Genomic DNA, 16,662 nt, shown 5'->3' with positions numbered 1-16,662 from the left:
AACTTCCATCCCCCCATCTATATATAAGTTTTGTGAAGAAATGCCCCCGTTATACTAGGGTGAGAAGAAATAGTATGACGGTTTAAGATATATAAAAAATCAACGCCCCCACCCTACCCCATGCCTGGTGCTCGCGAAGGTTTGCACCCCTTAATCTCTGTCGCGTCGATACCCTTTGAGGTCATCTTACGCAAATAGACGAGGGGGGCCCGATAGGCCGAGTGGTCTAAAGCGCTCTCCGCTACGGATCACTGCCATCTCACCTCTGTCTGCATGGGTTCGAGTCTAGGATTCGGGCAATGTGGGTATGTGAGAAAGCTAGCAAGTAGCTTCTCGTGGGTCGGTGGTTTTTCCCGGGGTTTTCCCGGGTTCTTCCTCCACCATTAATACTGGCCGTCATGCATAGCCTATCGTGTGCTGAAAAATGGCGTTAAATCCCACAACACCCTCACCAACACCAAATAGACGAGCCTAGAATCAAGTGCTACTGCATAAAGCTAAGAATTTATTGTATAATCCGGGTAAAATTAATAAGCTAAAACTTTTTCAAAGATACAATCTTCAGATTAGCCATATCAAATACAAGTTAACTCTGTCAAAAAAAAAAATCACATTGCATGCGCAAAGACAGTTCGACGTATCAAATCATCACTTGTCAAATTGCCAGGTATCACAAAACGTTACTTTATAAGCTTTTCCCACCCTAGATAAAGAGAAAATTCTAGGCAGGTAAGCCTCAATCGGGGATTAAAAAATTTAGTGTGAATGCGGCTGGTAAAAGACAAGAAATAAGAATAGAAGTTCCGAGCAAGGACTGCACAAGCGAATTTAGGTGTCAGTGAATTGGTGTGTCAATAAATTTGAGTGTTAATAAACGTTTCGCTCGATGTTGCCAGACTACAATTTAGACGTACTCGACCATAGGCCGTGTTGCATTAATAGGTTACAGAATGATCTAACTACCATATTAGACATAATATGAGAAATATACCATATATATATATATATATATATATATATATATATATATATATATATATATATATATATATATATGTATATGTATGTATGTATGTATGTATGTATATATATACATCTGTTGGTCTGTCTGTCTACCTATCTACATACCTGCCTGCCCCCCCCCCTTCTCTCTCTCTCTCTCTCTCAATCTCTCTCTCTCTCTCTTTGCGTGTTCCAACTAATCAGCACACACCTGCTGTCTTGCACATGTAGTCATAAACACAAAGAGTTAGCACCCTTTGACAGTCTTTTGACGTTTCCAAGCTGGCGATTCATTCTATGCGCAAAGTGAGTATAACTATAATATGCATTTGGACATAACAATTAGACTCGGAGATCTAAACAGAACTCTTTTTGCACCATACCCTGTGTTCAAGTGATAAAGTCTTTCGTAGAATTAATGTTCTTTTATGTAAAGTGAAATACCCTAAATTTACGTATCTGGGCTTATTTTAACTTTGAACGCGCATTGTAATTTGAGTAAAGGAACGATGAAATGTTTACTTTGCATTTAATTTTCTTCTTCTTGGGCCAAATGCGTACTCTACACATACATTTTCAGAAAGAGCATACATTTTACCATATAAATTAAAAAAAAAAGAAAATGTTAGCTGATGCGCATTTCCTGAAATTGAGTTTTGAATTAAGTTGGTCAGGCATGTACTCTCTTATATTACGTGTTTAGGCTCGAATAAACAGTAACACAAGAAAGAATGAAAACAGCAAGCTTTGAAAATATAATAATTTATTTCCCTGGAAACATTCAGTAAAAATGAAAAAAAAAAAAAGAACTTATAGTTATATAGAATCAAATCCAAAAATAATCCAAGAATAATCCACGAATAAAATTTTAGAAGTCCTAATAACAAAATGTTCAACTGATTTCAAGTTCGAGTCCCGACGAAGAATCAAAGATGGAAGACGATGACGTATGCTGTAACCTGTAGTGTTGAAGTCTACAGTTCCTTGTAGAAACAAGAAATATCACTCCGGTTTCGGAAATCAAAATAAACTTTTTATAAGAGCTGTCTTTGTTTGTTCAAGAATCTCATATGTGCACACGTATTTTCCAGAAGAAAAAAAAAATAATCCTTTTAACTCCAAGTAATTTGAAATAACTCCAAACGGCACAACACCTTCCAGTCTAAAGAAAAACCCCAACGGTGTTTATGTCTCTAATACGATGGTTTAAAACTTGAATGTTACGCCCCGGATAAGAGTCACGTGGTCATGTTTATATATAAAAGAAATTCACGTAGCCCCTGTATGTCCTTTATAAGACCCAATCATTTTGCTCTAAGAAATAAAATAAAAAATGTGTTTACATCTTAAACCACGTAGTCCCATCAGTACCTCGACAACCAATCATTTTAAAAATAAAAATAGAACTTATTTACGTGGTTGCTGCTAATTTTGAATCAAGGTCAGGATCTAGGTCAACACCTGGTGTTTACTAAAATGAACAGTCAAGATCAAACTATTTTCTAAAAAAGTATTAAGTTTCTAACAAACAGAACTACATTCTTTTGACATATAATGAAATTTTAAAAAAATAAAAAGATTTTAAAACTTACAAACAATTAAATCAGATATAATTAAATCCAAAATATATAACAAATCCATGTACATGTACTCGGGTTTCTTTTTTTGTGTACAATGATACCCGAGGGCAATTTATACATATATATTGTATGAATGCATCGTCTGTGTATAAATGCCTCACCGTAAGACTAAATCTTCACATTACGGAACGTCTTGTCAGTGAGCGGTCTACTTAAAGATTTGCACATCTTCAACTGTAGAGGTATGTGAGTTATTTAATTAATTTCGTGTATTAAAAGTCCTCGAAATTTGAAGATCAGCAATTTTTACGTAAACAAAAGGATATTTTTCAAAAATGTTAAAACTGGAAACATTTTTAAGGTACTTTAAACTAAATTAATGTGTGATAGCCCTATAATGTCTTCAAGTGAATTAATCGACCGCGAAAAATTGTATCCCCGTGGTTTTCCTTTCTAGAATAAGTTTGCAGTAAATAGTCATCGATTGTACATTAGAATTCACATTGCATTCATTTATTCCGAGATACAAACATAATCCACTATATATTCGTGTTACAATTCATTACTTCAATTGCACCCATATGTACCTGACAACTGAGTAGTAAATTATAAGTCGAGACAGTACGTAACAACACTGTTCAAGAATACGAAGGGGTTAATCCGTGTTCATAAGTCTGTAACAAGATAACCGAGTTGGATTTCGGATTTAATTTACTTGAAGACATTACAGGGATATAACATTTTGAGTTAGCTTAAGGTATTATAAAAAAAACTTCTGTACTTTTGACACGTTTGCAAATTGTTAACTTAACATGTGCTTGTCTCCAAATTCCTTGAACTTCGAATACACGTTATCTTAAGATTTCATCCTGGTAAATTAAAAAATGTTAATAGTTTTCCTTAAAAGTGCATATTTGAAAAATGCTTGGGCCTATATACTCTTCCTGCATGCTCGCACCAGTCAAATACATGTAAGATTCCATCTCGAGACTGATTAAATCCGTAAAGCTGACTATCAAACAGACAATATGTATGGATAGTGTCAGATCATAATGTTTTACGCTACATCTCAACTCCATGATATTCAAGGTGCGTGATCATATCCTTCTTCTCATTTCTTGCTACGAGAAGGATATACTCATAACGCAAGAAATGCCTTTGCCCATGGAGAGAAAGAGAGAGAGAGAGGAGTTCATGCTCTCTTAAAAGAGGTGTCACTCATAACTGAGTAGATACGGCTTCATTTTTGTGGGGAAATGGCGATGCGAGAGGTAACGCTTCGCTGTAAGGAAATACAGTCTTTTGATTTTCGAGGAATGAACTTTATTTAAATCACTTGCTCGTGAAAGCGCAATCTTTATTAAAATAGTATGCAATTGTAGTACAGAAGAAAAAAAATTAATGTCGATACATTTTAGCGGAAAATTACTTTCAATATAATTTAATGAAAATTTAATACAATTTAGAGAAAATATCCATCTTAATATTTTTACTCAGAATTTCTGTCCTAATAGAATCAAAACCAAATGCACTGAAAAATGCATATTGTCTTGCATGTTTTGACCAAAAGGAGGAACGTGCAATTATTAAGACACGTGCATGCATTACGCTGAATACTGAATATTTACTCTGAGAGTTTTCAAAAAAGCAAGTTTATAATTTAAAAAAGTTAGATTTTCCCTGACGAATGTAAACAGTGTTTTGCTTCACATTTTTTAAATTATACAAACGATCAAACAACGAATCTTTCACGGTCTAATTATTGAAAAATAACCTCATACCACACTGGGTTCACGTATTTCATGCAGATGTTTTATATCTGAACAAGTTTATCACATTTTGGATACTGAAATGTTAAATACAGGAAAATGATTAATGGACTAATAAGATTGGTGGCATTTTAAAAATACAAAATATATAGCCAGTCTACAATACTTCACATTTCCTGACATTCCAAACAAATGTTGATTCTTGTTTTTTTTTGTATATTAATATTGACAAGAAAAGAACGTAAAATAATGTGATTTATTGTTTCAATTGCTGCTTAAATTTGAAGTTATTTACAGTTTATTTTGCGACCTTATGTGGCTTTTAATGAGAACAGTCTTTTACACTTACCTGTCTGAATGTCTAAATTATTCGAGTTAAAATGAGAGGAGAGCAACATACTTTGCCCCCCCCCCCCGCGGACCCCCCCCCCCCCCCAACAAAACAAACATCTAGTACAATTGGTATCAGGTTCGTTAATACGTGTAATTCATTCAGAATCGTGTTTCGTTTCACTTTAATTATAACTGCGGGTTCCTGTCATTTATCACGCCCGTTCCCTAAGTGATAAACGATGAGGGTCGTCACCCACATTTTATTGCTTGTCGTGATCTCCGCGAATAAAGCGTATTGATTACCAAAATAATTAAGCACATAGAGGTGAGCACTGGAATGTAATTCTGATGGCGAGATATTAACTCAAGACTGGAATGAGAAACAATTAAAACGTGATCTAATTACTTAAGAAACTTTGATTAATTTGCCTAAAGTTTAAGGAGGATATCGAATTCAGAGAAACTGGGCTAAAATATTACAATTACATGATGAAAAGAGGAGTTTTGGGTTCGAAGATGTATTTTGGGGGTTTAATATGTCTTGAGCGTTCCTGTAACCATTTCAACTTTGCAAACGTTGCATTATTGTAATTCTTACATAAACAATTAATTGCTCCTGTGGCCTATGTGGTTAGAGCGTCCAAATCGGATGCGGGGGTCGCGGGTTCGAACCCCGACTGAATAATACCAAAGACTTATAAAAATGCAAGAGATGATGGTAGTAGACAAGCATAAGTAATCGTAGAAATATGAATAATTTTATTACATTTAATGCTAAATTTGAATTAAGTAGCAATCCATTATTACACGCTTCAATTCATATTCGTAACACACTCCCCGATTCAACAAAAGTTTTAGTGACAATTTTATATTTAGAAGTAAAGTTGAGGTCACGACCACACACGCGCCTGCCTATTATGACAGAAAATGGTCTATTTTGTATACAGAATTTAGGAATATCTGCAGTGGTTTGTATACTAATTCATGTACTAACCATGTGAGAGATAATCCAGTGTGTGCTTGTTCGGAAGATATAGACAATGTGTATCATTTTATATTTGATTGCAAGATTTATATGAACAAAGTACGAAATAACGTTTCACAAAATCTAAGTGACATCTCTATACCAGTAATTGCAAAGAATCTATTATCTTAATTGTCTACATTTACTACCATATTAGTGTTTTGTTTACCTGACTTATTCTAAATGTGTTTTAAAGATATAATACGCTAGAGATAAGAAGAAAAGAGGTATTCAAGTTTTCAGACTGTACTAAATTTAATGTTGCCATTTTCATTGACAAAACAAACATGATGTTTATCATTCTTATCCAGTATCATGCACGGTCCATTCTTGTAATAGTATATTATTCTTTTACTTCTCTCTCTCTCTCTCTCTCTCTCTCTCTCTCTCTCTCTCTCTCTCCTCTACTTCTTTGCATAAATTGTATATATTTACATGCAATTTTATGAAAACCTATTGCTTTTATGTCGCTATCTATGTTAATGTCTCATCCTTTGTAGGGAATGTAGGGAAAGGGTTGGTTATTCATTTGAAAATTTATATAACGACCCCCATTTGTAAATTTTTTTATTGCAATAAAAGTTGTTAAACTACACCAAAACTTACGGTTTTCAGCTAGACATAAGAGGGAATATCGTCATGCAAAATACAAATAACTTTTTTTTTTATAAAAAAAAACCGAAACATTTTTCCCCTCTTTCTATATATAAATTTTATTTGACATTCAGTTAATATACATAAAATACCATGCGCCGTATACAATCAATAGTCAAATCTGCCAGTAGTTTAGTAGCCAAGTACAGCTACCGATAACGTTATATAAAAACGACTATCTTAAATCTAGTTGTATTAACGAGCCCGATACACTGCTTAAGGACACCATTAAAATCTCCCATTTTGTTTATTTATGTCAATGACCTTTATTAATCGATTTCGTTTAGCCAATATTGATCGATTTCTTTTGTCTTCGTCTTTGGTATCCGCATCAGTCCAATTTACTTTTCTTTTCCAGATCTTACACGTTTTATTTATATTAATGTGTCACGCAGACACATTTTGCTATTGATGTTAAACAAAAGGGCGTGATTGATAGGTCTTTCACGCACGATGGGACAGTTTCATACGATTCTGACAAAAGCCTTTGTATATTATCCAAGAAATCATTTGTCACGTGAACAATAAGTCTGTTGTCTCAGAATACTTGACCTTTTAATAAGGATTATCTTTTTAAATTGTTAATGACCTAGTGTCAAATGGTGATGTTATATGTATCAATTATTAGATTAGATACATGTGCTATAAATTACTACGCGATCCAGGATCTTTTTTTAATGGTTCTTACGCTGGTTCTATTTTGAGCTTATATGGTTTTGTATTGCTTAACATGGCCATCGTTTCCTGCTTTCACAGTGTCAAAGAAGGGTTATTTTGACCGGAAAAAGAAAGAATAGGGAAGTGATGGAAACCCCTTTAAATCCATCACTGTTCTTAACATGACCCTTGCTACTCGCCCCACCTAACCCCAACTCACCTTTAACACATGCTCTATGATTTGTTTAACTGAGGTTTCTCATTACAAGCTAACCTTCCTAGTTATTGTTCCTTTCATATTTAAAATTGTTTGAGTTCATTTAAACTACAGAATACGATTAGAAGGATATGCGGGGGCGATGTATTTTAGAACTGAAAACTTATTTCCCAGTGACTATGTGATTGCTAATATAGAGTTGACAATTTATCTGTTTAAATAATCAGCAAATGTCTAATGATTCAAGCTACAAACAGACATACATATACACAAACACACAATAGCTCTACGGCATTTTACACGTACACCAATGCATATATAAGACCATCCATAAGCACCAAGCATAATATCATGTTAGGAGTTACGAATGCATTATTTGTTCAGCGATGAACATGTAAAACACTATAAAATCGATTTTTGAAAATAAAGTTTTCGATTTTCGAAAATCGATTTAATTGCGTTCAGGTACGCGTTAAATCACCCTATATATCATTATTTAGCACAGAGATTAGATTACACTATTGTTTTACTGTCCATTAATTTCTTTGGAGATAATGAATTTTAGATGGATTACAGAATGAGATTTGTATGCATTATTAGAGTGTGTATAGATGGGCATTACAATGGGATTATTATGCAATATTATAACGTGCATGTACGGACTCTAGAATTGTATTTGTTATGAATTATTAAAGTGTGTATGGATGGACTCTACATCGGACTTTTTTTGCATTATTAGGGTGTGTGTGGATGGACTATAGCATTGGCTTTTTATGCATTATTAGATTGTGTATGAATGGACAATATAATTGGATTTGTATACATTATTAGAGTGTGTATTGGTGTACTCTAGAACTGGATTATGTATGTATGTATGTATGTATGCATGCATGCATGCATGCATGCATGTATGTATGTATGTATGTATGTATGTATGTGTGTGTGTGTGTGGTGTATGGAAAAGTTTGATGCTACTCTTAATACAGGTGTCGCTACGTTTGCTTTATTGAGTTACTTTTTTACATTGATGTCCGAGAGTTTTAAATGCAAACATATGCACTGTACATTGCTAAACATAGTACAATAATGGATTAAATGTGTACATTGGTAAACATTGTACAATAATGGATTAAATGTGTACATTGGTAAACATTGTACAATAATGGATTAAATGTGTACATTGGTAAACATTGTACAATAATGGATTAAATGTGTACATTGGTAAACATTGTACAATAATGGATTAAATGTGTACATTGGTAAACATTGTACAATAATGGATTAAATGTGTACATTGGTAAACATTGTACAATAATGGATTAAATGTGTACATTGGTAAACATAGTACAATAATGGATTAAATGTGTACATTGGTAAACATAGTACAATAATGGATTAAATGTGTACATTGGTAAACATTGTACAAAAAGGGGTTAAATGTCTTAGTTTGAACTGTACTCATTGAACTCAGTGGTGTTTGACAGTTAAAGAACAAAGTGCCATCCAACAGACATCACAGTTTTCAAACTTATCAATTTGTAGGGAATTTATGTTTATCTTCTTCGTCAATCTGCGACATTCGTCGTGCACATATCTTAATCGTGTCCATTTTCTTTATTTTCTTTTTTTTTTTCTTCAAATCGATCATGCGATAAACAGTGATATTCTGTTTAACTCCTAAACATGATTTACTATGACAGAAATTTAATGATACAAGTCAGAGTAAAAAATTATCTTATCTTCAAATTGTAAAACGTGTTAATAGACCAATTCGATCAGGTCAGACTGTCAATAATAGAAAGGCAATGTTCCTACTTCAAAAGAGATTATATGAAAACATTTGTCGTTAGTTGCGCAATAACACCTTTAACGTGCAGTAGAAGTTAATTGTAAAGAAGTACTCGTCAACCTCAATTAATACTTTCAGGGTCCTTCAAGTCCTTGTGTATCTAAGTCAATTATGCTTACGGGGCACTGGTTTATTCTACTGTTATATTCTATATGTATATTAATTTGCATATGCCACATGGGTGATAAATGGGGTTTCTTATGCGAAATAGATACCACCTACCTCTTTACCTAACCTTCAACTAGCTACGTCAGTGACGCTGTTAATATAGCGACAGTGTAAAAATGATTTATTTGATCTTTCATTAAAAATTACAAATAGCACCGGAAGCTGACAAAGATAATAACAAATCTTACATGAGAAACTTCGCAATTATAGTTCTATAAATAGGATGATGTCCTTTTACATGAAGCAGGGAAACGAAATTAGGAACAAATATATATTCCATCTGGCCACATTAGATAGATGGCTTGTATCTAAAGGCGTTTCACACGAGAACCATTCAATTATTTAAGCTGAATGCGATAGCAAGTTTGCCTGTAATTTCTCTCGAAGAATGCTATATATCTTGTGGAATTTCTTTACTGTTTATATGTATAAGGGGTTGGGGGTTGGGACCGACTTGCGCGACGATGTGTGACAATTTGGAGTGGGGTAAAGGATTTTTAAATAATGTCACGTCAAAAAACAACACCAGCGCCATCTACCAGAGAAAATATAAACTACGTTGCATTGCAGTATAACCATGGGAGGAAGAGAACATTGAGAAATAATTTCATAAAAGGAGATGCCTTCAATTTTATTCCTTAGATATTAAGTCGTATTGGTATCCTTAATTTTTCTCTTTAGCTTTCAGAGGACTAAACCTGGATTTAAGTACTAAATAATTCAGAATTCAGTGTTGTGTTGCTACTCAAAAGTGATTTCAAACTAAATTTATTTTTGAAAGGTTTGATTGGGCGTGGTGGCTAAACGTTGTGACGTCATACATGAGGGTGTGTGAGTTATTTTATGGCGAAAAGTGACGTGGCGGTGAGGGTTATAAATCCGTCAAAATATGGATGACCCAATAGGCTTTGATCACAGAGAAGTTTTTTTGTTGTTGTTGTTAAAATGGAAGACTATTTGTCATCCACAGGGTTATTGCTTACGTAATTTCCATTTACAGACACTGGACTTCCCCTGAACACAATTTACACAATCGGGATTGTTCCTTGCTGATCTCTCTCTCTCTCTCTCTCTCTCTCTCTCTCTCTCTCTCTCATGATAAGGTATGTCGAACGTTCTGCTGCAGCCCCTGCTTATAAGAAATCCAAAGTCACAAAGTCAATCCGGTGTGCACGTGACACTAACACAACCCTCCTCATTTTCAGTTATACATGTATTTCAGATCCCGAGTATATATAATGCAGACTTATCAGCATGGCACATGCATGGCTGTGATAGCAACCGCAGTGACCACACTCACTTTGTATCTATGCAGTCCAGGGGTCCATCTACAGTTAATATATGTACAAGGTTATTGGGTCACCAGTCCAAGGTCAGTAGCTGCCTAAGGGATTCTCAGGTCCAGTTGAGTAAAATCTCAGTTCAGGTTTTGTACGCTTAATGTTTGCAAATTACAATACGATAATTGCATTAAATCTATTTTAGGCTTAATACTGAGGCACTGACCTTTCCTTTGATTATGCGACCTTTCGCCTAATGAGGTTGATGCTCATCTATTACGAAATCTCACGAGCCTAAAATTTGAACTGTAACTAGAAAGCAGAAATTACGTAACTTCAGAATTAACCAAATGTTATTGGCTGAAATTTAAGTCTGATATAAAACTGTCCAATCAAATGTCCGAGTCTAATCTTAATTTTACAACTCGTGTTGTTGAAACGGGGACCAGATATCTCAAGTCTAAACTTAAATTTACGACTTATGTTGGTGAGAGCGGGATCAGATGCCTTAAGTCTAAACTCAACTTTAAGATTTATGTTGGGGGGGGGGGGGCAGATGACTTAAGTCTTGTCTTAAGGCTTATTTTGGTGAAATTGGACCTGTTTTCCTCCACCTACATACTCAGAGCACAGTACTCCAACATCTGAACCATCGACAACATTTCGAATAAGTTGATGGAGCTGTTGTGCAAAAATCTCACATTTAAACAAATTTTACAAAATTCCCGAGTGGGTCTAAGATTGCTCACCAACCGAAATCTCCATAATGGTCAAGTGTATGAGCTTTTGGTCAAGAATCTGATTCAGGATTATGCCTTCTGTAAACATTTTTCCAATGCTGTTGATTGTCTATGCTATGAAAGTACATGTAAGTGATTCAAGGTTTTTCTATTTCATATCATCATCCATATGTAATGTCACGTCAGCATCATTTCTCCTATATTTACAGGCTTTTATTCCGGGATATTTCCCGTCAAAGTTGATCAAACTCAGCTGACCGGTTTTAAAAGTTCTTTTTTTTGTTTTGTTTCTGTTTTTAGTCATTGCTGCATCATTTGTATACATTGAAATTTGAAAGGCAAATTTGGTCACATTCAGTCCAACGTTTATTGTGTGTGTGTGTGTGTGTGTGTGTGTGTGTGTTGTTTTTAAAGGAAGATTGTGCTGACGTTTGTTGTTTATAATATCCACCGCATTTGGTGGAGTATGACTATTTTTTGTTCACAATTAAATTCCAGGATGCTGTCTGTTAATTTCATCAAACTCTGTTCAGTGGTTTCTAAGAAGTCAGGGTTTAGTAACGGCAGCCATATTTAATGGCGAAAAACACACAGTATGTATAAGTTGAAAGTTTATAATGAAAGAATGTATTCTGCCATTTTCGGTTTTTATTTTATTAAGATTTTATTTTCCTATTTTTATTAACAGCGGTCATATTTGATGGCCAATGGACATGATCTGCAACAATTTATAAATTCATTATGCCAGGATGGTTTCTTTCAAATTGGGTCAAATTTTACAAAGTGATTTTGCGAAAAGTTTAGATATTCTTTCCTATTTTTTTATATAAAGGATGCATTTACGCCAGGATACATTCTTTCGAATTTTGTCCAATGTTGTTGAGTTTTATTTCAGATAGAAATCACAGATGTTGTATGTTATATATTAGAACGGAGGCCATATTTAATGGCAGATCAGCACATGTTGTAAACGTGTCAAAGCACTCGTACCAGGACGCTTTCTGTTAACTGAATCTCATCAAGTAGTTTAGAACTTGTTTTTTAAAATTATATTCACACCCATTTGTAATTTTTATAGTGCGTATATCTTAACTACTTCTGCTTAATGTTTCAATCCAATCGATCATAGGTAGAACAACGATGTTCTGTTTTACGCTGAGTTATGTACAATAGAAACTTGACGACACCATCAGTTAAGTAGCTTTTCATGCAAACATGTCCTTGGAGCCATTGTATATGGTGAGATTTGTAACAAAACAAACATTAAAGTGTCATGTTTCTAATTAAAGAGTTTATATGAAACCCTGGAAACTGGGACTGGAATCATCATTATCGACCAACAGTTTAAAAAAAAAATGTACATCACGGTATCTCTACATTTGTTGCCGGTGCCCAGACCAAAATTATATCTTAATGTCTTCTGTTTACCTGGCACTACAGTTTTTAAATCTGTTATATACTTTACGTATATGTACTTGTCTTTTCAACATACAAATCAGATTTAAAACAGACATGCGAAATAAAAAAGACTTCTGCGAAATAGATGCTCCACCTTGTTTAAGTACGTTTCAACTGGTTTAAACAATGGCGGCTCCCTTTGGTGTACGGTCATGGAAGAGAAATATTGGTCATTTACATGCAAGTATTCGTAATATGGAAGAATGAAAGAAAATCTATCTGTATTCTTGAATCCACATGAGTATGTCAAGGCCAATTTGTCTCAAAGGTCACCTTTATTATGCACCGCTCTGTAGTAGGGAAGAAAACCTTTGTCATGTCTGACTTAACCAAAGCAGCAGAGATGGTGAACAGACCTTTTGCTGGAACGTTATTTCTGAAAAAAAAAATATAGCTTCCTACGAAAATGAAAGATATAAGCGTAATAACGACAAACCGAAGCCTCTAATTTTACTGAGAGTTTCTTTAATTGGGTTAGTTTTTTTGTTACTATATCTTTGTCGTTCGTCTTTCAGCCGAAGATTTTGTCAAGTCATACACGATATCGTGATCTGGGGTCATGTAAATTTATTGTTATAAATCCGTGCGGAGTAGATTGTGCATTTGAAAAGAATTTTTTTTTTTTTTTTTTTAACTTAATCATGTCCATATCGACACTACACCAAGTCTGATGAATATTTCTTAGTGTATGTGTATCACCTCCATTAAACACAACTAAAATATTACAGTTTTCTCTGATCACTCAGGTATTTGTGTATATCGCTGAGTAACATAAAGCACGTCTGTGTTATTATGTCTACCTCGAGAAAACATCCGAGCTGGATTTGATTGTTTGTCCAGCATTACATCATCGTATACCACGAGATTATTAATAAATCCATCGAGGTCATCCACAGATGGGGCTTCATCAATATCGGTGATAAAATCAATAATATGATTACCGTCCTCGTCCAATAATTCTGCATTTTCATTAAAATCTTTAAGAACATCGTAACACTTATGATCATCAACTGACGGAGCTACTAAATATAACCTGTCGCACATGAGCCATCTCATTATCAAATTAAGTAATAATTTCGTTTTACCAGACCCAGATGGACCTATTATTATTATTCTGATTGAATTCGGTAATGCTGAAATATGTTTGACTGGCTCTTGCTTTCGTGTTGCTGAAAAATCAATGACGTCTATGTTATACAAATATAAATAATATGGATCTATATTGTGTTCGATGTAGAGCATCTACCCCCACAAGTGGATTAACAACAATAATAACAATAAATGAAAAACTTGCGCTTACAGGTAAATGTGTAAATTGTGGTACAAATAAATATAAATTTATCTCCGGACACAAAGCGTCTGGTGGTAATATTGCTGCTGCATTAGAAAAATTACCAGGAGCTCCATGGGCTAAATACCCAGGAGAAAAACATCTTCCTGGATATAATTATTGTGGCCATGGAACACAACTTGATATCCGAACTCGACGAGCGAAATCAACCAAGACCTGGTGAATATCCAATAAACGCGATTGATAAAGCATGGCATATTCATGATGTACCTTATAAAAATAACGATCTACAACAACGACATATTGCAGATGTGAAGTTAATTCACTCGTTAAGTTCCATAAAAAAATAAAACTTTGAGAAATTCATTAGCTAATTGGTTGGTAAGATCGGCGATGAAAGGTAAATTATTACAAAAGAGCCTGTAATTAATCAACCGATTATTATAAAATAAAGAAATAGATTTATTTTAGCCCAAGAGGATAATGGAAAGGTAGAGCAGCGATTAGTAAACTAGCAGATGCAGCAAATGTTGCACGTTCTGTTGCTGCAAAATGGTTAGCACGACAGGCAATATGGCAAATTTATTTACCACACCTAAACAAAATCCCCATGCACATTTTGATGTCAGCGCTCCTAATGAAATTCACCAAGCAGATATTTTATTTTTACCACATGATACTATGGAAATTGGTAGACGTCAATCTCGTACATATATTTACGCGTAAACTGTCGTTGACGATGCAATTAGATATAAAGAGGCAGAGCCGTTATCAAGTAAAGCAGCAACTGAAGCTTCTTCTGCTTTTGAACGAATTTATAAACGAGGACCCTTACGATGACCACAACTATTAAAGGTTGATCCTGGCAAGGAATTCATTGGTGCATTATCATCTCTGATGAAAAAACATAACGTCAAACTCAGACGAGGACATAATGGAATTCATCGTGATCAGGAAATTGCTGAACGATTTAATCGAACACTTGCTGAGTGGTTCTTTGGATATCATTATGCGGAGAAAATAACTTAGGAAGATACGATATCTCGCGAATGGGTTACAAGATTACCAAGTGTGATAAATGCGTTAAATAATGAAATTACTGCCATGAAACCCGTTAATGCGATTACGAAAAATAAAATAAAAGATACCAATGCAACGACATGAATGTTCAAAACAACCAGTATTAGAACTACATGTTTTTCTGGCAAGGAAAGAGCGCTGACGAAGCCAGAGAGTTTGGTGTTGGATTTGCCGTCAGGAATCATCTGCTGGGGACGATATAACCCTACCAAGAAGGAAATGGAAGACTACTATCCATCTTCCTCCACACCACAACCACGCCTGTTAACCTGATCAGCGTTTACGCTCCCACACTAAGCGTCACCGCAGATACCAAGGATGAGTTCTACGACGAGTTAAGCTCGCTCATCGACAAAATTCCCAAGTAGGAGAACTTGCTATTACTGGGCGACTTCAACGCTAGGATTGATGTCGACCATGACTCTTGACCTTCATGTCTTGGCAAGTTTGGCATTGGGAAGATGAATGAGAACGGGCAGCCACTCCAAGGAATGTGCTCGTACCACTACCTCAACATCACAAATTCTGTCTTTCAGACAAAGCAACAGCATAAAGTGTCTTGGAGGCATCCCCGGTCCAAATACTGGCATCAATTGGACTTGATCATTACGAGACGATCTACAATGAAGGGTGTGCTTCTTACCCGTACCTTCCACAATGCTGACTGAGACACTGACCACTCGCTGGTGTGCTGACAATTGAAGCTTCAGCCAAAGAAGATACACTGCTCTAGGCTAGGAAAGAGGGCGAACCACGCATTGGCGTGAGCAAGACGTCATATCCAGACAAGGCTGAGGAATTCACAAGACGTTTGATTCAGTACCTCCCAATGGTTGTGCCAAAGCAAAGCCTCACGGATCTTTGATAAGAAGCAGCCAAAGAACAACGACTGGTTTGAGGCCGAGTCCGCTACACCCATGCCAGGCACAGAAGTGCGTCGCAGTGCTCACCTGGAATACAAGCGATCTCTCTGACAGAGGACTCTACAGGCATACATGTCTACCAGAAGCAAAGTGCAGAGTTTAGCACGGCAGTGCGCCAATGAATACTGGCTTCAGCTCTGTCAAAGCATCAAATCAGCAGCAGATATCGGAAACATCAGAGGCATGTAATATGGCATAAAGAAAGCAATGGGTCCCACGAAGAAAGCGACAGCACCACCGAAGTCTGCCACAGGCGATCCATCCACGCCAAGGGCAAGCAGATGGAGCGATGGATGGAGTGCTACTATGAACTGCACTCCAGAGAGAACTATGTGATCAACTACGCACTCAACACCATTGAAAACCTCCCGCTCATGGCCGAACTGGACAAGAAACCTACTGTGGCAGAACTAAAGAAGGTCTAAGAGAAACTGTCCTTAGGTAAAGCCGCAGGGAATGATGGTATCCCATCAGAAGTCATCAAGTGCGGCTGAAGCTTGCTGCTCAAACACCTGCACGACCTCCTCTGCCAGTGCTGCGATGACGATGCAGTGGCTCAGGACATGAAATATGCCAACATCGTAACACTTTACAAGAACAAAGGCGAAAGAAGTGACTGAAACAACTACAGGGGCAT

This window comes from Sinohyriopsis cumingii, chromosome 9, assembly GCF_028554795.1.
Source record: "Sinohyriopsis cumingii isolate HCF-2022 chromosome 9, ASM2855479v2, whole genome shotgun sequence".
NCBI classification, from domain to species: domain Eukaryota; kingdom Metazoa; phylum Mollusca; class Bivalvia; order Unionida; family Unionidae; genus Sinohyriopsis; species Sinohyriopsis cumingii.
This window is presented reverse-complemented; position numbering follows the sequence as displayed.